This window comes from Corythoichthys intestinalis, chromosome 11, assembly GCF_030265065.1.
Source record: "Corythoichthys intestinalis isolate RoL2023-P3 chromosome 11, ASM3026506v1, whole genome shotgun sequence".
Taxonomy (NCBI): domain Eukaryota; kingdom Metazoa; phylum Chordata; class Actinopteri; order Syngnathiformes; family Syngnathidae; genus Corythoichthys; species Corythoichthys intestinalis.
Window position 1 is genome coordinate 5195767 of NC_080405.1, and position 16734 is coordinate 5212500.

Consider the following 16734-nt stretch of genomic DNA (forward strand, 5'->3'; position numbering starts at 1 on the left):
ATCAACTGAGGTCGATGTACTGTCTTGTTAGTTTTGTGGTTGGAGCTCACATCGGGTTGAGTTTGCAGCTCTCGTTTTCACCCAACTCTGTGCGTTTTAGATGGTGATTACCTCGTTAGCTGCCATTGACAGCACGAGATGACCAGACCACTTGAAACCTAACTTCCCTCAGGGAACCTGACTGAACTGAACTGAACTGGTTCGTCTTTTGTACCAGAACAGATCTCCTTCGCCTTTTGTATAGCTATATCTCACAAATTTTGCCAGCTTACGGCCATACTACCCTGAGAACGCCGGATCTCGTCTGATCTCGGAAGCTAAGCAGGGTCGGGCCTGGTTAGTACTTGGATGGGAGACCGCCTGGGAATACCAGGTGCTGTAAGCTTTTTGGTTTATTTCATTAAAAAGAAAGAACAGACAGATCTTGTTGGTATCAACTGAGGTCGATGTACTGTCTTGTTAGTTTTGTGGTTGGAGCTCACATCGGGTTGAGTTTGCAGCTCTCGTTTTCACCCAACTCTGTGCGTTTTAAATGGTGATTACCTAGTTAGCTGCCATTGACAGCACGAGATGACCAGACCACTTGAAATCTAATTTCCCTCAGGGAACCTGACTGAACTGAACTGAACTGGTTCGTCTTTTGTACCAGAACACATCTCCTTCGCCTTTTGTATAGCTATATTTCACAATTTTTGCCAGCTTACGGCCATACTACCCTGAGAACGCCGGATCTCGTCTGATCTCGGAAGCTAAGCAGGGTCGGGCCTGGTTAGTACTTGGATGGGAGACCGCCTGGGAATACCAGGTGCTGTAAGCTTTTTGGTTTATTTCATGACAAAGAAAGAACAGACAGATCTTGTTGGTATCAACTGAGGTCAATGTACTGTCTTGTTAGTTTTGTGGTTGGAGCTCACATTTGGTTGAGTTTGCAGCTCTCGTTTTCACCCAACTCTGTGCGTTTTAGATGGTGATTACCTCGTTAGCTGCCATTGACAGCACGAGATGACCAGACCACTTGAAACCTAACTTCCCTCAGGGAACCTGACTGAACTGAACTGAACTGGTTCGTCTTTTGTACCAGAACAGATCTCCTTCGCCTTTTGTATAGCTATATTTCACAAATTTTGCCAGCTTACGGCCATACTACCCTGAGAACGCCCGATCAGATCTCCTTCGCCTTTTGTATAGCGATATTTCACAAGCTTTGCCAGCTTACGGCCATACTACCCTGAGAACGCCCGATCTCGGAAGCTAAGCAGGGTCGGGCCTGGTTAGTACTTGGATGGGAGACCGCCTGGGAATACCAGGTGCTGTAAGCTTTTTGGTTTATTTCATTAAAAAGAAAGAACAGACAGATCTTGTTGGTATCAACTGAGGTCGATGTACTGTCTTGTTAGTTTTGTGGTTGGAGCTCACATCGGGTTGAGTTTGCAGCTCTCGTTTTCACCCAACTCTGTGCGTTTTAAATGGTGATTACCTCGTTAGCTGCCATTGACAGCACGAGATGACCAGACCACTTGAAACCTAATTTCACTCAGGGAACCTTACTGAACTGGTTCATCTTTTGTACCAGAACAGATCTCCTTCGCCTTTTGTATAGCTATATTTCACAAGTTTTGCCAGTTTACGGCCATACTACCCTGAGAACGCCCGATCTCGTCTGATCTCGGAAGCTAAGCAGGGTCGGGCCTGGTTAGTACTTGGATGGGAGACCGCCTGGGAATACCAGGTGCTGTAAGCTTTTTGGTTTATTTCATGACAAAGAAAGAACAGACAGATCTTGTTGGTATCAACTGAGGTCGATGTACTGTCTTGTTAGTTTTGTGGTTGGAGCTCACATCGGGTTGAGTTTGCAGCTCTCGTTTTCACCCAACTCTGTGCGTTTTAAATGGTGATTACCTCGTTAGCTGCCATTGACAGCACGAGATGACCAGACCACTTGAAACCTAATTTCACTCAGGGAACCTTACTGAACTGGTTCATCTTTTGTACCAGAACAGATCTCCTTCGCCTTTTTTATAGCTATATTTCACAAGCTTTGCCAGCTTACGGCCATACTACCCTGAGAACGCCCGATCTCGTCTGATCTCGGAAGCTAAGCAGGGTCGGGCCTGGTTAGTACTTGGATGGGAGACCGCCTGGGAATACCAGGTGCTGTAAGCTTTTTGGTTTATTTCATGACAAAGAAAGAACAGACAGATCTTGTTGGTATCAACTGAGGTCAATGTACTGTCTTGTTAGTTTTGTGGTTGGAGCTCACATTTGGTTGAGTTTGCAGCTCTCGTTTTCACCCAACTCTGTGCGTTTTAGATGGTGATTACCTCGTTAGCTGCCATTGACAGCACGAGATGACCAGACCACTTGAAACCTAACTTCCCTCAGGGAACCTGACTGAACTGAATTGAACTGGTTCGTCTTTTGTACCAGAACAGATCTCCTTCGCCTTTTGTATAGCTATATCTCACAAATTTTGCCAGCTTACGGCCATACTACCCTGAGAACGCCGGATCTCGTCTGATCTCGGAAGCTAAGCAGGGTCGGGCCTGGTTAGTACTTGGATGGGAGACCGCCTGGGAATACCAGGTGCTGTAAGCTTTTTGGTTTATTTCATGACAAAGAAAGAACAGACAGATCTTGTTGGTATCAACTGAGGTCAATGTACTGTCTTGTTAGTTTTGTGGTTGGAGCTCACATTTGGTTGAGTTTGCAGCTCTCGTTTTCACCCAACTCTGTGCGTTTTAGATGGTGATTACCTCGTTAGCTGCCATTGACAGCACGAGATGACCAGACCACTTGAAACCTAACTTCCCTCAGGGAACCTGACTGAACTGAACTGAACTGGTTCGTCTTTTGTACCAGAACAGATCTCCTTCGCCTTTTGTATAGCTATATTTCACAAATTTTGCCAGCTTACGGCCATACTACCCTGAGAACGCCCGATCAGATCTCCTTCGCCTTTTGTATAGCGATATTTCACAAGCTTTGCCAGCTTACGGCCATACTACCCTGAGAACGCCCGATCTCGTCTGATCTCGGAAGCTAAGCAGGGTCGGGCCTGGTTAGTACTTGGATGGGAGACCGCCTGGGAATACCAGGTGCTGTAAGCTTTTTGGTTTATTTCATTAAAAAGAAAGAACAGACAGATCTTGTTGGTATCAACTGAGGTCGATGTACTGTCTTGTTAGTTTTGTGGTTGGAGCTCACATCGGGTTGAGTTTGCAGCTCTCGTTTTCACCCAACTCTGTGCGTTTTAAATGGTGATTACCTCGTTAGCTGCCATTGACAGCACGAGATGACCAGACCACTTGAAACCTAATTTCACTCAGGGAACCTTACTGAACTGGTTCATCTTTTGTACCAGAACAGATCTCCTTCGCCTTTTTTATAGCTATATTTCACAAGCTTTGCCAGCTTACGGCCATACTACCCTGAGAACGCCCGATCTCGTCTGATCTCGGAAGCTAAGCAGGGTCGGGCCTGGTTAGTACTTGGATGGGAGACCGCCTGGGAATACCAGGTGCTGTAAGCTTTTTGGTTTATTTCATGACAAAGAAAGAACAGACAGATCTTGTTGGTATCAACTGAGGTCAATGTACTGTCTTGTTAGTTTTGTGGTTGGAGCTCACATTTGGTTGAGTTTGCAGCTCTCGTTTTCACCCAACTCTGTGCGTTTTAGATGGTGATTACCTCGTTAGCTGCCATTGACAGCACGAGATGACCAGACCACATGAAATCTAATTTCCCTCAGGGAACCTGACTGAACTGAACTGAACTGAACTGGTTCGTCTTTTGTACCAGAACACATCTCCTTCGCCTTTTGTATAGCTATATTTCACAAATTTTGCCAGCTTACGGCCATACTACCCTGAGAACGCCCGATCTCGTCTGATCTCGGAAGCTAAGCAGGTTTGGGCCTGGTTAGTACTTGGATGGGAGACCGCCTGGGAATACCAGGTGCTGTAAGCTTTTTGGTTTATTTCATGACAAAGAAAGAACAGACAGATCTTGTTGGTATCAACTGAGGTCAATGTACTGTCTTGTTAGTTTTGTGGTTGGAGCTCACATTTGGTTGAGTTTGCAGCTCTCGTTTTCACCCAACTCTGTGCGTTTTAGATGGTGATTACCTCGTTAGCTGCCATTGACAGCACGAGATGACCAGACCACTTGAAACCTAACTTCCCTCAGGGAACCTGACTGAACTGAACTGAACTGGTTCGTCTTTTGTACCAGAACAGATCTCCTTCGCCTTTTGTATAGCTATATTTCACAAATTTTGCCAGCTTACGGCCATACTACCCTGAGAACGCCCGATCAGATCTCCTTCGCCTTTTGTATAGCGATATTTCACAAGCTTTGCCAGCTTACGGCCATACTACCCTGAGAACGCCCGATCTCGTCTGATCTCGGAAGCTAAGCAGGGTCGGGCCTGGTTAGTACTTGGATGGGAGACCGCCTGGGAATACCAGGTGCTGTAAGCTTTTTGGTTTATTTCATTAAAAAGAAAGAACAGACAGATCTTGTTGGTATCAACTGAGGTCGATGTACTGTCTTGTTAGTTTTGTGGTTGGAGCTCACATCGGGTTGAGTTTGCAGCTCTCGTTTTCACCCAACTCTGTGCGTTTTAAATGGTGATTACCTCGTTAGCTGCCATTGACAGCACGAGATGACCAGACCACTTGAAACCTAATTTCACTCAGGGAACCTTACTGAACTGGTTCATCTTTTGTACCAGAACAGATCTCCTTCGCCTTTTTTATAGCTATATTTCACAAGCTTTGCCAGCTTACGGCCATACTACCCTGAGAACGCCCGATCTCGTCTGATCTCGGAAGCTAAGCAGGGTCGGGCCTGGTTAGTACTTGGATGGGAGACCGCCTGGGAATACCAGGTGCTGTAAGCTTTTTGGTTTATTTCATGACAAAGAAAGAACAGACAGATCTTGTTGGTATCAACTGAGGTCAATGTACTGTCTTGTTAGTTTTGTGGTTGGAGCTCACATTTGGTTGAGTTTGCAGCTCTCGTTTTCACCCAACTCTGTGCGTTTTAGATGGTGATTACCTCGTTAGCTGCCATTGACAGCACGAGATGACCAGACCACTTGAAACCTAACTTCCCTCAGGGAACCTGACTGAACTGAACTGAACTGGTTCGTCTTTTGTACCAGAACAGATCTCCTTCGCCTTTTGTATAGCTATATCTCACAAATTTTGCCAGCTTACGGCCATACTACCCTGAGAACGCCGGATCTCGTCTGATCTCGGAAGCTAAGCAGGGTCGGGCCTGGTTAGTACTTGGATGGGAGACCGCCTGGGAATACCAGGTGCTGTAAGCTTTTTGGTTTATTTCATGACAAAGAAAGAACAGACAGATCTTGTTGGTATCAACTGAGGTCAATGTACTGTCTTGTTAGTTTTGTGGTTGGAGCTCACATTTGGTTGAGTTTGCAGCTCTCGTTTTCACCCAACTCTGTGCGTTTTAGATGGTGATTACCTCGTTAGCTGCCATTGACAGCACGAGATGACCAGACCACTTGAAACCTAACTTCCCTCAGGGAACCTGACTGAACTGAACTGAACTGGTTCGTCTTTTGTACCAGAACAGATCTCCTTCGCCTTTTGTATAGCTATATTTCACAAATTTTGCCAGCTTACGGCCATACTACCCTGAGAACGCCCGATCAGATCTCCTTCGCCTTTTGTATAGCGATATTTCACAAGCTTTGCCAGCTTACGGCCATACTACCCTGAGAACGCCCGATCTCGTCTGATCTCGGAAGCTAAGCAGGGTCGGGCCTGGTTAGTACTTGGATGGGAGACCGCCTGGGAATACCAGGTGCTGTAAGCTTTTTGGTTTATTTCATTAAAAAGAAAGAACAGACAGATCTTGTTGGTATCAACTGAGGTCGATGTACTGCCTTGTTAGTTTTGTGGTTGGAGCTCACATCGGGTTGAGTTTGCAGCTCTCGTTTTCACCCAACTCTGTGCGTTTTAAATGGTGATTACCTCGTTAGCTGCCATTGACAGCACGAGATGACCAGACCACTTGAAACCTAATTTCACTCAGGGAACCTTACTGAACTGGTTCATCTTTTGTACCAGAACAGATCTCCTTCGCCTTTTGTATAGCTATATTTCACAAGTTTTGCCAGCTTACGGCCATACTACCCTGAGAACGCCCGATCTCGTCTGATCTCGGAAGCTAAGCAGGGTCGGGCCTGGTTAGTACTTGGATGGGAGACCGCCTGGGAATACCAGGTGCTGTAAGCTTTTTGGTTTATTTCATGACAAAGAAAGAACAGACAGATCTTGTTGGTATCAACTGAGGTCGATGTACTGTCTTGTTAGTTTTGTGGTTGGAGCTCACATCGGGTTGAGTTTGCAGCTCTCGTTTTCACCCAACTCTGTGCGTTTTAAATGGTGATTACCTCGTTAGCTGCCATTGACAGCACGAGATGACCAGACCACTTGAAACCTAATTTCACTCAGGGAACCTTACTGAACTGGTTCATCTTTTGTACCAGAACAGATCTCCTTCGCCTTTTTTATAGCTATATTTCACAAGCTTTGCCAGCTTACGAACTGAACTGAACTGGTTCGTCTTTTGTACCAGAACAGATCTCCTTCGCCTTTTGTATAGCTATATTTCACAAATTTTGCCAGCTTACGGCCATACTACCCTGAGAACGCCCGATCAGATCTCCTTCGCCTTTTGTATAGCGATATTTCACAAGCTTTGCCAGCTTACGGCCATACTACCCTGAGAACGCCCGATCTCGTCTGATCTCGGAAGCTAAGCAGGGTCGGGCCTGGTTAGTACTTGGATGGGAGACCGCCTGGGAATACCAGGTGCTGTAAGCTTTTTGGTTTATTTCATTAAAAAGAAAGAACAGACAGATCTTGTTGGTATCAACTGAGGTCGATGTACTGTCTTGTTAGTTTTGTGGTTGGAGCTCACATCGGGTTGAGTTTGCAGCTCTCGTTTTCACCCAACTCTGTGCGTTTTAGATGGTGATTACCTCGTTAGCTGCCATTGACAGCACGAGATGACCAGACCACTTGAAACCTAACTTCCCTCAGGGAACCTGACTGAACTGAACTGAACTGGTTCGTCTTTTGTACCAGAACAGATCTCCTTCGCCTTTTGTATAGCTATATCTCACAAATTTTGCCAGCTTACGGCCATACTACCCTGAGAACGCCGGATCTCGTCTGATCTCGGAAGCTAAGCAGGGTCGGGCCTGGTTAGTACTTGGATGGGAGACCGCCTGGGAATACCAGGTGCTGTAAGCTTTTTGGTTTATTTCATGACAAAGAAAGAACAGACAGATCTTGTTGGTATCAACTGAGGTCAATGTACTGTCTTGTTAGTTTTGTGGTTGGAGCTCACATTTGGTTGAGTTTGCAGCTCTCGTTTTCACCCAACTCTGTGCGTTTTAGATGGTGATTACCTCGTTAGCTGCCATTGACAGCACGAGATGACCAGACCACTTGAAACCTAACTTCCCTCAGGGAACCTGACTGAACTGAACTGAACTGGTTCGTCTTTTGTACCAGAACAGATCTCCTTCGCCTTTTGTATAGCTATATTTCACAAATTTTGCCAGCTTACGGCCATACTACCCTGAGAACGCCCGATCAGATCTCCTTCGCCTTTTGTATAGCGATATTTCACAAGCTTTGCCAGCTTACGGCCATACTACCCTGAGAACGCCCGATCTCGTCTGATCTCGGAAGCTAAGCAGGGTCGGGCCTGGTTAGTACTTGGATGGGAGACCGCCTGGGAATACCAGGTGCTGTAAGCTTTTTGGTTTATTTCATTAAAAAGAAAGAACAGACAGATCTTGTTGGTATCAACTGAGGTCTATGTACTGCCTTGTTAGTTTTGTGGTTGGAGCTCACATCGGGTTGAGTTTGCAGCTCTCGTTTTCACCCAACTCTGTGCGTTTTAAATGGTGATTACCTCGTTAGCTGCCATTGACAGCACGAGATGACCAGACCACTTGAAACCTAATTTCACTCAGGGAACCTTACTGAACTGGTTCATCTTTTGTACCAGAACAGATCTCCTTCGCCTTTTGTATAGCTATATTTCACAAGTTTTGCCAGCTTACGGCCATACTACCCTGAGAACGCCCGATCTCGTCTGATCTCGGAAGCTAAGCAGGGTCGGGCCTGGTTAGTACTTGGATGGGGGACCGCCTGGGAATACCAGGTGCTGTAAGCTTTTTGGTTTATTTCATGACAAAGAAAGAACAGACAGATCTTGTTGGTATCAACTGAGGTCGATGTACTGTCTTGTTAGTTTTGTGGTTGGAGCTCACATCGGGTTGAGTTTGCAGCTCTCGTTTTCACCCAACTCTGTGCGTTTTAAATGGTGATTACCTCGTTAGCTGCCATTGACAGCACGAGATGACCAGACCACTTGAAACCTAATTTCACTCAGGGAACCTTACTGAACTGGTTCATCTTTTGTACCAGAACAGATCTCCTTCGCCTTTTTTATAGCTATATTTCACAAGCTTTGCCAGCTTACGAACTGAACTGAACTGGTTCGTCTTTTGTACCAGAACAGATCTCCTTCGCCTTTTGTATAGCTATATTTCACAAATTTTGCCAGCTTACGGCCATACTACCCTGAGAACGCCCGATCAGATCTCCTTCGCCTTTTGTATAGCGATATTTCACAAGCTTTGCCAGCTTACGGCCATACTACCCTGAGAACGCCCGATCTCGTCTGATCTCGGAAGCTAAGCAGGGTCGGGCCTGGTTAGTACTTGGATGGGAGACCGCCTGGGAATACCAGGTGCTGTAAGCTTTTTGGTTTATTTCATTAAAAAGAAAGAACAGACAGATCTTGTTGGTATCAACTGAGGTCGATGTACTGTCTTGTTAGTTTTGTGGTTGGAGCTCACATCGGGTTGAGTTTGCAGCTCTCGTTTTCACCCAACTCTGTGCGTTTTAAATGGTGATTACCTAGTTAGCTGCCATTGACAGCACGAGATGACCAGACCACTTGAAATCTAATTTCCCTCAGGGAACCTGACTGAACTGAACTGAACTGGTTCGTCTTTTGTACCAGAACACATCTCCTTCGCCTTTTGTATAGCTATATTTCACAAATTTTGCCAGCTTACGGCCATACTACCCTGAGAACGCCGGATCTCGTCTGATCTCGGAAGCTAAGCAGGGTCGGGCCTGGTTAGTACTTGGATGGGAGACCGCCTGGGAATACCAGGTGCTGTAAGCTTTTTGGTTTATTTCATGACAAAGAAAGAACAGACAGATCTTGTTGGTATCAACTGAGGTCAATGTACTGTCTTGTTAGTTTTGTGGTTGGAGCTCACATTTGGTTGAGTTTGCAGCTCTCGTTTTCACCCAACTCTGTGCGTTTTAGATGGTGATTACCTCGTTAGCTGCCATTGACAGCACGAGATGACCAGACCACTTGAAACCTAACTTCCCTCAGGGAACCTGACTGAACTGAACTGAACTGGTTCGTCTTTTGTACCAGAACAGATCTCCTTCGCCTTTTGTATAGCTATATTTCACAAATTTTGCCAGCTTACGGCCATACTACCCTGAGAACGCCCGATCAGATCTCCTTCGCCTTTTGTATAGCGATATTTCACAAGCTTTGCCAGCTTACGGCCATACTACCCTGAGAACGCCCGATCTCGTCTGATCTCGGAAGCTAAGCAGGGTCGGGCCTGGTTAGTACTTGGATGGGAGACCGCCTGGGAATACCAGGTGCTGTAAGCTTTTTGGTTTATTTCATTAAAAAGAAAGAACAGACAGATCTTGTTGGTATCAACTGAGGTCGATGTACTGCCTTGTTAGTTTTGTGGTTGGAGCTCACATCGGGTTGAGTTTGCAGCTCTCGTTTTCACCCAACTCTGTGCGTTTTAAATGGTGATTACCTCGTTAGCTGCCATTGACAGCACGAGATGACCAGACCACTTGAAACCTAATTTCACTCAGGGAACCTTACTGAACTGGTTCATCTTTTGTACCAGAACAGATCTCCTTCGCCTTTTGTATAGCTATATTTCACAAGTTTTGCCAGCTTACGGCCATACTACCCTGAGAACGCCCGATCTCGTCTGATCTCGGAAGCTAAGCAGGGTCGGGCCTGGTTAGTACTTGGATGGGAGACCGCCTGGGAATACCAGGTGCTGTAAGCTTTTTGGTTTATTTCATGACAAAGAAAGAACAGACAGATCTTGTTGGTATCAACTGAGGTCGATGTACTGTCTTGTTAGTTTTGTGGTTGGAGCTCACATCGGGTTGAGTTTGCAGCTCTCGTTTTCACCCAACTCTGTGCGTTTTAAATGGTGATTACCTCGTTAGCTGCCATTGACAGCACGAGATGACCAGACCACTTGAAACCTAATTTCACTCAGGGAACCTTACTGAACTGGTTCATCTTTTGTACCAGAACAGATCTCCTTCGCCTTTTTTATAGCTATATTTCACAAGCTTTGCCAGCTTACGAACTGAACTGAACTGGTTCGTCTTTTGTACCAGAACAGATCTCCTTCGCCTTTTGTATAGCTATATTTCACAAATTTTGCCAGCTTACGGCCATACTACCCTGAGAACGCCCGATCAGATCTCCTTCGCCTTTTGTATAGCGATATTTCACAAGCTTTGCCAGCTTACGGCCATACTACCCTGAGAACGCCCGATCTCGTCTGATCTCGGAAGCTAAGCAGGGTCGGGCCTGGTTAGTACTTGGATGGGAGACCGCCTGGGAATACCAGGTGCTGTAAGCTTTTTGGTTTATTTCATTAAAAAGAAAGAACAGACAGATCTTGTTGGTATCAACTGAGGTCGATGTACTGTCTTGTTAGTTTTGTGGTTGGAGCTCACATCGGGTTGAGTTTGCAGCTCTCGTTTTCACCCAACTCTGTGCGTTTTAGATGGTGATTACCTCGTTAGCTGCCATTGACAGCACGAGATGACCAGACCACTTGAAACCTAACTTCCCTCAGGGAACCTGACTGAACTGAACTGAACTGGTTCGTCTTTTGTACCAGAACAGATCTCCTTCGCCTTTTGTATAGCTATATCTCACAAATTTTGCCAGCTTACGGCCATACTACCCTGAGAACGCCGGATCTCGTCTGATCTCGGAAGCTAAGCAGGGTCGGGCCTGGTTAGTACTTGGATGGGAGACCGCCTGGGAATACCAGGTGCTGTAAGCTTTTTGGTTTATTTCATGACAAAGAAAGAACAGACAGATCTTGTTGGTATCAACTGAGGTCAATGTACTGTCTTGTTAGTTTTGTGGTTGGAGCTCACATTTGGTTGAGTTTGCAGCTCTCGTTTTCACCCAACTCTGTGCGTTTTAGATGGTGATTACCTCGTTAGCTGCCATTGACAGCACGAGATGACCAGACCACTTGAAACCTAACTTCCCTCAGGGAACCTGACTGAACTGAACTGAACTGGTTCGTCTTTTGTACCAGAACAGATCTCCTTCGCCTTTTGTATAGCTATATTTCACAAATTTTGCCAGCTTACGGCCATACTACCCTGAGAACGCCCGATCAGATCTCCTTCGCCTTTTGTATAGCGATATTTCACAAGCTTTGCCAGCTTACGGCCATACTACCCTGAGAACGCCCGATCTCGTCTGATCTCGGAAGCTAAGCAGGGTCGGGCCTGGTTAGTACTTGGATGGGAGACCGCCTGGGAATACCAGGTGCTGTAAGCTTTTTGGTTTATTTCATTAAAAAGAAAGAACAGACAGATCTTGTTGGTATCAACTGAGGTCTATGTACTGCCTTGTTAGTTTTGTGGTTGGAGCTCACATCGGGTTGAGTTTGCAGCTCTCGTTTTCACCCAACTCTGTGCGTTTTAAATGGTGATTACCTCGTTAGCTGCCATTGACAGCACGAGATGACCAGACCACTTGAAACCTAATTTCACTCAGGGAACCTTACTGAACTGGTTCATCTTTTGTACCAGAACAGATCTCCTTCGCCTTTTGTATAGCTATATTTCACAAGTTTTGCCAGCTTACGGCCATACTACCCTGAGAACGCCCGATCTCGTCTGATCTCGGAAGCTAAGCAGGGTCGGGCCTGGTTAGTACTTGGATGGGAGACCGCCTGGGAATACCAGGTGCTGTAAGCTTTTTGGTTTATTTCATGACAAAGAAAGAACAGACAGATCTTGTTGGTATCAACTGAGGTCGATGTACTGTCTTGTTAGTTTTGTGGTTGGAGCTCACATCGGGTTGAGTTTGCAGCTCTCGTTTTCACCCAACTCTGTGCGTTTTAAATGGTGATTACCTCGTTAGCTGCCATTGACAGCACGAGATGACCAGACCACTTGAAACCTAATTTCACTCAGGGAACCTTACTGAACTGGTTCATCTTTTGTACCAGAACAGATCTCCTTCGCCTTTTTTATAGCTATATTTCACAAGCTTTGCCAGCTTACGAACTGAACTGAACTGGTTCGTCTTTTGTACCAGAACAGATCTCCTTCGCCTTTTGTATAGCTATATTTCACAAATTTTGCCAGCTTACGGCCATACTACCCTGAGAACGCCCGATCAGATCTCCTTCGCCTTTTGTATAGCGATATTTCACAAGCTTTGCCAGCTTACGGCCATACTACCCTGAGAACGCCCGATCTCGTCTGATCTCGGAAGCTAAGCAGGGTCGGGCCTGGTTAGTACTTGGATGGGAGACCGCCTGGGAATACCAGGTGCTGTAAGCTTTTTGGTTTATTTCATTAAAAAGAAAGAACAGACAGATCTTGTTGGTATCAACTGAGGTCGATGTACTGTCTTGTTAGTTTTGTGGTTGGAGCTCACATCGGGTTGAGTTTGCAGCTCTCGTTTTCACCCAACTCTGTGCGTTTTAAATGGTGATTACCTAGTTAGCTGCCATTGACAGCACGAGATGACCAGACCACTTGAAATCTAATTTCCCTCAGGGAACCTGACTGAACTGAACTGAACTGGTTCGTCTTTTGTACCAGAACACATCTCCTTCGCCTTTTGTATAGCTATATTTCACAAATTTTGCCAGCTTACGGCCATACTACCCTGAGAACGCCGGATCTCGTCTGATCTCGGAAGCTAAGCAGGGTCGGGCCTGGTTAGTACTTGGATGGGAGACCGCCTGGGAATACCAGGTGCTGTAAGCTTTTTGGTTTATTTCATGACAAAGAAAGAACAGACAGATCTTGTTGGTATCAACTGAGGTCAATGTACTGTCTTGTTAGTTTTGTGGTTGGAGCTCACATTTGGTTGAGTTTGCAGCTCTCGTTTTCACCCAACTCTGTGCGTTTTAGATGGTGATTACCTCGTTAGCTGCCATTGACAGCACGAGATGACCAGACCACTTGAAACCTAACTTCCCTCAGGGAACCTGACTGAACTGAACTGAACTGGTTCGTCTTTTGTACCAGAACAGATCTCCTTCGCCTTTTGTATAGCTATATTTCACAAATTTTGCCAGCTTACGGCCATACTACCCTGAGAACGCCCGATCAGATCTCCTTCGCCTTTTGTATAGCGATATTTCACAAGCCTTGCCAGCTTACGGCCATACTACCCTGAGAACGCCCGATCTCGTCTGATCTCGGAAGCTAAGCAGGGTCGGGCCTGGTTAGTACTTGGATGGGAGACCGCCTGGGAATACCAGGTGCTGTAAGCTTTTTGGTTTATTTCATTAAAAAGAAAGAACAGACAGATCTTGTTGGTATCAACTGAGGTCGATGTACTGTCTTGTTAGTTTTGTGGTTGGAGCTCACATCGGGTTGAGTTTGCAGCTCTCGTTTTCACCCAACTCTGTGCGTTTTAAATGGTGATTACCTCGTTAGCTGCCATTGACAGCACGAGATGACCAGACCACTTGAAACCTAATTTCACTCAGGGAACCTTACTGAACTGGTTCATCTTTTGTACCAGAACAGATCTCCTTCGCCTTTTGTATAGCTATATTTCACAAGTTTTGCCAGTTTACAGCCATACTACCCTGAGAACGCCCGATCTCGTCTGATCTCGGAAGCTAAGCAGGGTCGGTCCTGGTTAGTACTTGGATGGGAGACCGCCTGGGAATACCAGGTGCTGTAAGCTTTTTGGTTTATTTCATGACAAAGAAAGAACAGACAGATCTTGTTGGTATCAACTGAGGCCGATGTACTGTCTTGTTAGTTTTGTGGTTGGAGCTCACATCGGGTTGAGTTTGCAGCTCTCGTTTTCACCCAACTCTGTGCGTTTTAAATGGTGATTACCTCGTTAGCTGCCATTGACAGCACGAGATGACCAGACCACTTGAAACCTAATTTCACTCAGGGAACCTTACTGAACTGGTTCATCTTTTGTACCAGAACAGATCTCCTTCGCCTTTTTTATAGCTATATTTCACAAGCTTTGCCAGCTTACGGCCATACTACCCTGAGAACGCCCGATCTCGTCTGATCTCGGAAGCTAAGCAGGGTCGGGCCTGGTTAGTACTTGGATGGGAGACCGCCTGGGAATACCAGGTGCTGTAAGCTTTTTGGTTTATTTCATGACAAAGAAAGAACAGACAGATCTTGTTGGTATCAACTGAGGTCAATGTACTGTCTTGTTAGTTTTGTGGTTGGAGCTCACATTTGGTTGAGTTTGCAGCTCTCGTTTTCACCCAACTCTGTGCGTTTTAGATGGTGATTACCTCGTTAGCTGCCATTGACAGCACGAGATGACCAGACCACTTGAAACCTAACTTCCCTCAGGGAACCTGACTGAACTGAACTGAACTGGTTCGTCTTTTGTACCAGAACAGATCTCCTTCGCCTTTTGTATAGCTATATCTCACAAATTTTGCCAGCTTACGGCCATACTACCCTGAGAACGCCCGATCTCGTCTGATCTCGGAAGCTAAGCAGGGTCGGGCCTGGTTAGTACTTGGATGGGAGACCGCCTGGGAATACCAGGTGCTGTAAGCTTTTTGGTTTATTTCATGACAAAGAAAGAACAGACAGATCTTGTTGGTATCAACTGAGGTCAATGTACTGTCTTGTTAGTTTTGTGGTTGGAGCTCACATTTGGTTGAGTTTGCAGCTCTCGTTTTCACCCAACTCTGTGCGTTTTAGATGGTGATTACCTCGTTAGCTGCCATTGACAGCACGAGATGACCAGACCACTTGAAATCTAATTTCCCTCAGGGAACCTGACTGAACTGAACTGAACTGGTTCGTCTTTTGTACCAGAACACATCTCCTTCGCCTTTTGTATAGCTATATTTCACAAATTTTGCCAGCTTACGGCCATACTACCCTGAGAACGCCGGATCTCGTCTGATCTCGGAAGCTAAGCAGGGTCGGGCCTGGTTAGTACTTGGATGGGAGACCGCCTGGGAATACCAGGTGCTGTAAGCTTTTTGGTTTATTTCATGACAAAGAAAGAACAGACAGATCTTGTTGGTATCAACTGAAGTCAATGTACTGTCTTGTTAGTTTTGTGGTTGGAGCTCACATTAGGTTGAGTTTGCAGCTCTCGTTTTCACCCAACTCTGTGCGTTTTAGATGGTGATTACCTCGTTAGCTGCCATTGACAGCACGAGATGACCAGACCACTTGAAACCTAACTTCCCTCAGGGAACCTGACTGAACTGAACTGAACTGGTTCGTCTTTTGTACCAGAACAGATCTCCTTCGCCTTTTGTATAGCTATATTTCACAAATTTTGCCAGCTTACGGCCATACTACCCTGAGAACGCCCGATCAGATCTCCTTCGCCTTTTGTATAGCGATATTTCACAAGCTTTGCCAGCTTACGGCCATACTACCCTGAGAACGCCCGATCTCGTCTGATCTCGGAAGCTAAGCAGGGTCGGGCCTGGTTAGTACTTGGATGGGAGACCGCCTGGGAATACCAGGTGCTGTAAGCTTTTTGGTTTATTCATGACAAAGAAAGAACAGACAGATCTTGTTGGTATCAACTGAGGTCGATGTCCTGTCTTGTTAGTTTTGTGGTTGGAGCTCACATTGGGTTGAGTTTGCAGCTCTCGTTTTCACCCAACTCTGTGCGTTTTAAATGGTGATTACCTCGTTAGCTGCCATTGACAGCACGAGATGACCAGACCACATGAAATCTAATTTCCCTCAGGGAACCTGACTGAACTGAACTGAACTGAACTGGTTCGTCTTTTGTACCAGAACACATCTCCTTCGCCTTTTGTATAGCTATATTTCACAAATTTTGCCAGCTTACGGCCATACTACCCTGAGAACGCCCGATCTCGTCTGATCTCGGAAGCTAAGCAGGTTTGGGCCTGGTTAGTACTTGGATGGGAGACCGCCTGGGAATACCAGGTGCTGTAAGCTTTTTGGTTTATTTCATGACAAAGAAAGAACAGACAGATCTTGTTGGTATCAACTGAGGTCAATGTACTGTCTTGTTAGTTTTGTGGTTGGAGCTCACATTTGGTTGAGTTTGCAGCTCTCGTTTTCACCCAACTCTGTGCGTTTTAGATGGTGATTACCTCGTTAGCTGCCATTGACAGCACGAGATGACCAGACCACTTGAAACCTAACTTCCCTCAGGGAACCTGACTGAACTGAACTGAACTGGTTCGTCTTTTTGTACCAGAACAGATCTCCTTCGCCTTTTGTATAGCTATATTTCACAAAGTTTGCCAGCTTACGGCCATACTAACCTGAGAACGCCCGATCAGATCTCCTTCGCCTTTTGTATAGCGATATTTCACAAGCTTTGCCAGCTTACGTCCAT

General features: G+C 45.9%; 34 non-coding genes and 2 pseudogenes across 34 annotated transcripts; all 36 read left to right on the forward strand.

The window, feature by feature from the left end:
- Nucleotides 1–266: 266 nt before the first annotated feature.
- LOC130925086 (5S ribosomal RNA) lies at nt 267–385 on the forward strand. Its single transcript, XR_009065374.1, has one exon. It is a non-coding gene; the product is annotated as a 5S ribosomal RNA (ribosomal RNA).
- A 313-nt stretch (nt 386–698) lies between these two features.
- On the forward strand, nt 699–817 carry LOC130925087 (5S ribosomal RNA). Its single transcript, XR_009065375.1, has one exon. It is a non-coding gene; the product is annotated as a 5S ribosomal RNA (ribosomal RNA).
- A 393-nt stretch (nt 818–1210) lies between these two features.
- Nucleotides 1211–1319, forward strand: LOC130925533 (uncharacterized; annotated as a pseudogene).
- Nucleotides 1320–1622: 303 nt separating this feature from the next.
- LOC130924658 (5S ribosomal RNA) lies at nt 1623–1741 on the forward strand. The gene has a single exon (XR_009064959.1). It is a non-coding gene; the product is annotated as a 5S ribosomal RNA (ribosomal RNA).
- A 303-nt stretch (nt 1742–2044) lies between these two features.
- LOC130925941 (5S ribosomal RNA) lies at nt 2045–2163 on the forward strand. The gene has a single exon (XR_009065970.1). It is a non-coding gene; the product is annotated as a 5S ribosomal RNA (ribosomal RNA).
- Nucleotides 2164–2476: 313 nt separating this feature from the next.
- On the forward strand, nt 2477–2595 carry LOC130925088 (5S ribosomal RNA). Its single transcript, XR_009065376.1, has one exon. It is a non-coding gene; the product is annotated as a 5S ribosomal RNA (ribosomal RNA).
- A 393-nt stretch (nt 2596–2988) lies between these two features.
- Nucleotides 2989–3107, forward strand: LOC130925942 (5S ribosomal RNA). The gene has a single exon (XR_009065971.1). It is a non-coding gene; the product is annotated as a 5S ribosomal RNA (ribosomal RNA).
- A 303-nt stretch (nt 3108–3410) lies between these two features.
- LOC130925943 (5S ribosomal RNA) lies at nt 3411–3529 on the forward strand. The gene has a single exon (XR_009065972.1). It is a non-coding gene; the product is annotated as a 5S ribosomal RNA (ribosomal RNA).
- Nucleotides 3530–3847: 318 nt separating this feature from the next.
- LOC130924841 (5S ribosomal RNA) lies at nt 3848–3966 on the forward strand. Its single transcript, XR_009065139.1, has one exon. It is a non-coding gene; the product is annotated as a 5S ribosomal RNA (ribosomal RNA).
- Nucleotides 3967–4359: 393 nt separating this feature from the next.
- Nucleotides 4360–4478, forward strand: LOC130925944 (5S ribosomal RNA). Its single transcript, XR_009065973.1, has one exon. It is a non-coding gene; the product is annotated as a 5S ribosomal RNA (ribosomal RNA).
- Nucleotides 4479–4781: 303 nt separating this feature from the next.
- On the forward strand, nt 4782–4900 carry LOC130925945 (5S ribosomal RNA). Its single transcript, XR_009065974.1, has one exon. It is a non-coding gene; the product is annotated as a 5S ribosomal RNA (ribosomal RNA).
- Nucleotides 4901–5213: 313 nt separating this feature from the next.
- Nucleotides 5214–5332, forward strand: LOC130925089 (5S ribosomal RNA). Its single transcript, XR_009065377.1, has one exon. It is a non-coding gene; the product is annotated as a 5S ribosomal RNA (ribosomal RNA).
- Nucleotides 5333–5725: 393 nt separating this feature from the next.
- Nucleotides 5726–5844, forward strand: LOC130925946 (5S ribosomal RNA). Its single transcript, XR_009065975.1, has one exon. It is a non-coding gene; the product is annotated as a 5S ribosomal RNA (ribosomal RNA).
- A 303-nt stretch (nt 5845–6147) lies between these two features.
- LOC130925948 (5S ribosomal RNA) lies at nt 6148–6266 on the forward strand. Its single transcript, XR_009065976.1, has one exon. It is a non-coding gene; the product is annotated as a 5S ribosomal RNA (ribosomal RNA).
- A 472-nt stretch (nt 6267–6738) lies between these two features.
- Nucleotides 6739–6857, forward strand: LOC130925949 (5S ribosomal RNA). The gene has a single exon (XR_009065977.1). It is a non-coding gene; the product is annotated as a 5S ribosomal RNA (ribosomal RNA).
- A 313-nt stretch (nt 6858–7170) lies between these two features.
- LOC130925090 (5S ribosomal RNA) lies at nt 7171–7289 on the forward strand. Its single transcript, XR_009065378.1, has one exon. It is a non-coding gene; the product is annotated as a 5S ribosomal RNA (ribosomal RNA).
- A 393-nt stretch (nt 7290–7682) lies between these two features.
- On the forward strand, nt 7683–7801 carry LOC130925950 (5S ribosomal RNA). Its single transcript, XR_009065978.1, has one exon. It is a non-coding gene; the product is annotated as a 5S ribosomal RNA (ribosomal RNA).
- A 303-nt stretch (nt 7802–8104) lies between these two features.
- Nucleotides 8105–8223, forward strand: LOC130926202 (5S ribosomal RNA). Its single transcript, XR_009066219.1, has one exon. It is a non-coding gene; the product is annotated as a 5S ribosomal RNA (ribosomal RNA).
- A 472-nt stretch (nt 8224–8695) lies between these two features.
- LOC130925951 (5S ribosomal RNA) lies at nt 8696–8814 on the forward strand. The gene has a single exon (XR_009065979.1). It is a non-coding gene; the product is annotated as a 5S ribosomal RNA (ribosomal RNA).
- A 313-nt stretch (nt 8815–9127) lies between these two features.
- LOC130925091 (5S ribosomal RNA) lies at nt 9128–9246 on the forward strand. Its single transcript, XR_009065379.1, has one exon. It is a non-coding gene; the product is annotated as a 5S ribosomal RNA (ribosomal RNA).
- Nucleotides 9247–9639: 393 nt separating this feature from the next.
- On the forward strand, nt 9640–9758 carry LOC130925953 (5S ribosomal RNA). The gene has a single exon (XR_009065981.1). It is a non-coding gene; the product is annotated as a 5S ribosomal RNA (ribosomal RNA).
- A 303-nt stretch (nt 9759–10061) lies between these two features.
- Nucleotides 10062–10180, forward strand: LOC130925954 (5S ribosomal RNA). Its single transcript, XR_009065982.1, has one exon. It is a non-coding gene; the product is annotated as a 5S ribosomal RNA (ribosomal RNA).
- A 472-nt stretch (nt 10181–10652) lies between these two features.
- Nucleotides 10653–10771, forward strand: LOC130925955 (5S ribosomal RNA). Its single transcript, XR_009065983.1, has one exon. It is a non-coding gene; the product is annotated as a 5S ribosomal RNA (ribosomal RNA).
- Nucleotides 10772–11084: 313 nt separating this feature from the next.
- Nucleotides 11085–11203, forward strand: LOC130925092 (5S ribosomal RNA). Its single transcript, XR_009065380.1, has one exon. It is a non-coding gene; the product is annotated as a 5S ribosomal RNA (ribosomal RNA).
- Nucleotides 11204–11596: 393 nt separating this feature from the next.
- Nucleotides 11597–11715, forward strand: LOC130925956 (5S ribosomal RNA). The gene has a single exon (XR_009065984.1). It is a non-coding gene; the product is annotated as a 5S ribosomal RNA (ribosomal RNA).
- Nucleotides 11716–12018: 303 nt separating this feature from the next.
- On the forward strand, nt 12019–12137 carry LOC130925957 (5S ribosomal RNA). Its single transcript, XR_009065985.1, has one exon. It is a non-coding gene; the product is annotated as a 5S ribosomal RNA (ribosomal RNA).
- Nucleotides 12138–12609: 472 nt separating this feature from the next.
- LOC130925958 (5S ribosomal RNA) lies at nt 12610–12728 on the forward strand. Its single transcript, XR_009065986.1, has one exon. It is a non-coding gene; the product is annotated as a 5S ribosomal RNA (ribosomal RNA).
- A 313-nt stretch (nt 12729–13041) lies between these two features.
- On the forward strand, nt 13042–13160 carry LOC130925093 (5S ribosomal RNA). The gene has a single exon (XR_009065381.1). It is a non-coding gene; the product is annotated as a 5S ribosomal RNA (ribosomal RNA).
- Nucleotides 13161–13553: 393 nt separating this feature from the next.
- Nucleotides 13554–13672, forward strand: LOC130925959 (5S ribosomal RNA). The gene has a single exon (XR_009065987.1). It is a non-coding gene; the product is annotated as a 5S ribosomal RNA (ribosomal RNA).
- A 303-nt stretch (nt 13673–13975) lies between these two features.
- Nucleotides 13976–14094, forward strand: LOC130925182 (5S ribosomal RNA). The gene has a single exon (XR_009065470.1). It is a non-coding gene; the product is annotated as a 5S ribosomal RNA (ribosomal RNA).
- Nucleotides 14095–14397: 303 nt separating this feature from the next.
- LOC130925960 (5S ribosomal RNA) lies at nt 14398–14516 on the forward strand. The gene has a single exon (XR_009065988.1). It is a non-coding gene; the product is annotated as a 5S ribosomal RNA (ribosomal RNA).
- A 313-nt stretch (nt 14517–14829) lies between these two features.
- LOC130925961 (5S ribosomal RNA) lies at nt 14830–14948 on the forward strand. Its single transcript, XR_009065989.1, has one exon. It is a non-coding gene; the product is annotated as a 5S ribosomal RNA (ribosomal RNA).
- Nucleotides 14949–15261: 313 nt separating this feature from the next.
- On the forward strand, nt 15262–15380 carry LOC130925094 (5S ribosomal RNA). Its single transcript, XR_009065382.1, has one exon. It is a non-coding gene; the product is annotated as a 5S ribosomal RNA (ribosomal RNA).
- Nucleotides 15381–15773: 393 nt separating this feature from the next.
- LOC130925962 (5S ribosomal RNA) lies at nt 15774–15892 on the forward strand. The gene has a single exon (XR_009065990.1). It is a non-coding gene; the product is annotated as a 5S ribosomal RNA (ribosomal RNA).
- Nucleotides 15893–16209: 317 nt separating this feature from the next.
- LOC130924842 (5S ribosomal RNA) lies at nt 16210–16328 on the forward strand. The gene has a single exon (XR_009065140.1). It is a non-coding gene; the product is annotated as a 5S ribosomal RNA (ribosomal RNA).
- A 394-nt stretch (nt 16329–16722) lies between these two features.
- LOC130925576 (uncharacterized) overlaps nt 16723–16734 on the forward strand; it is a 119-nt pseudogene continuing 107 nt past the window's right edge.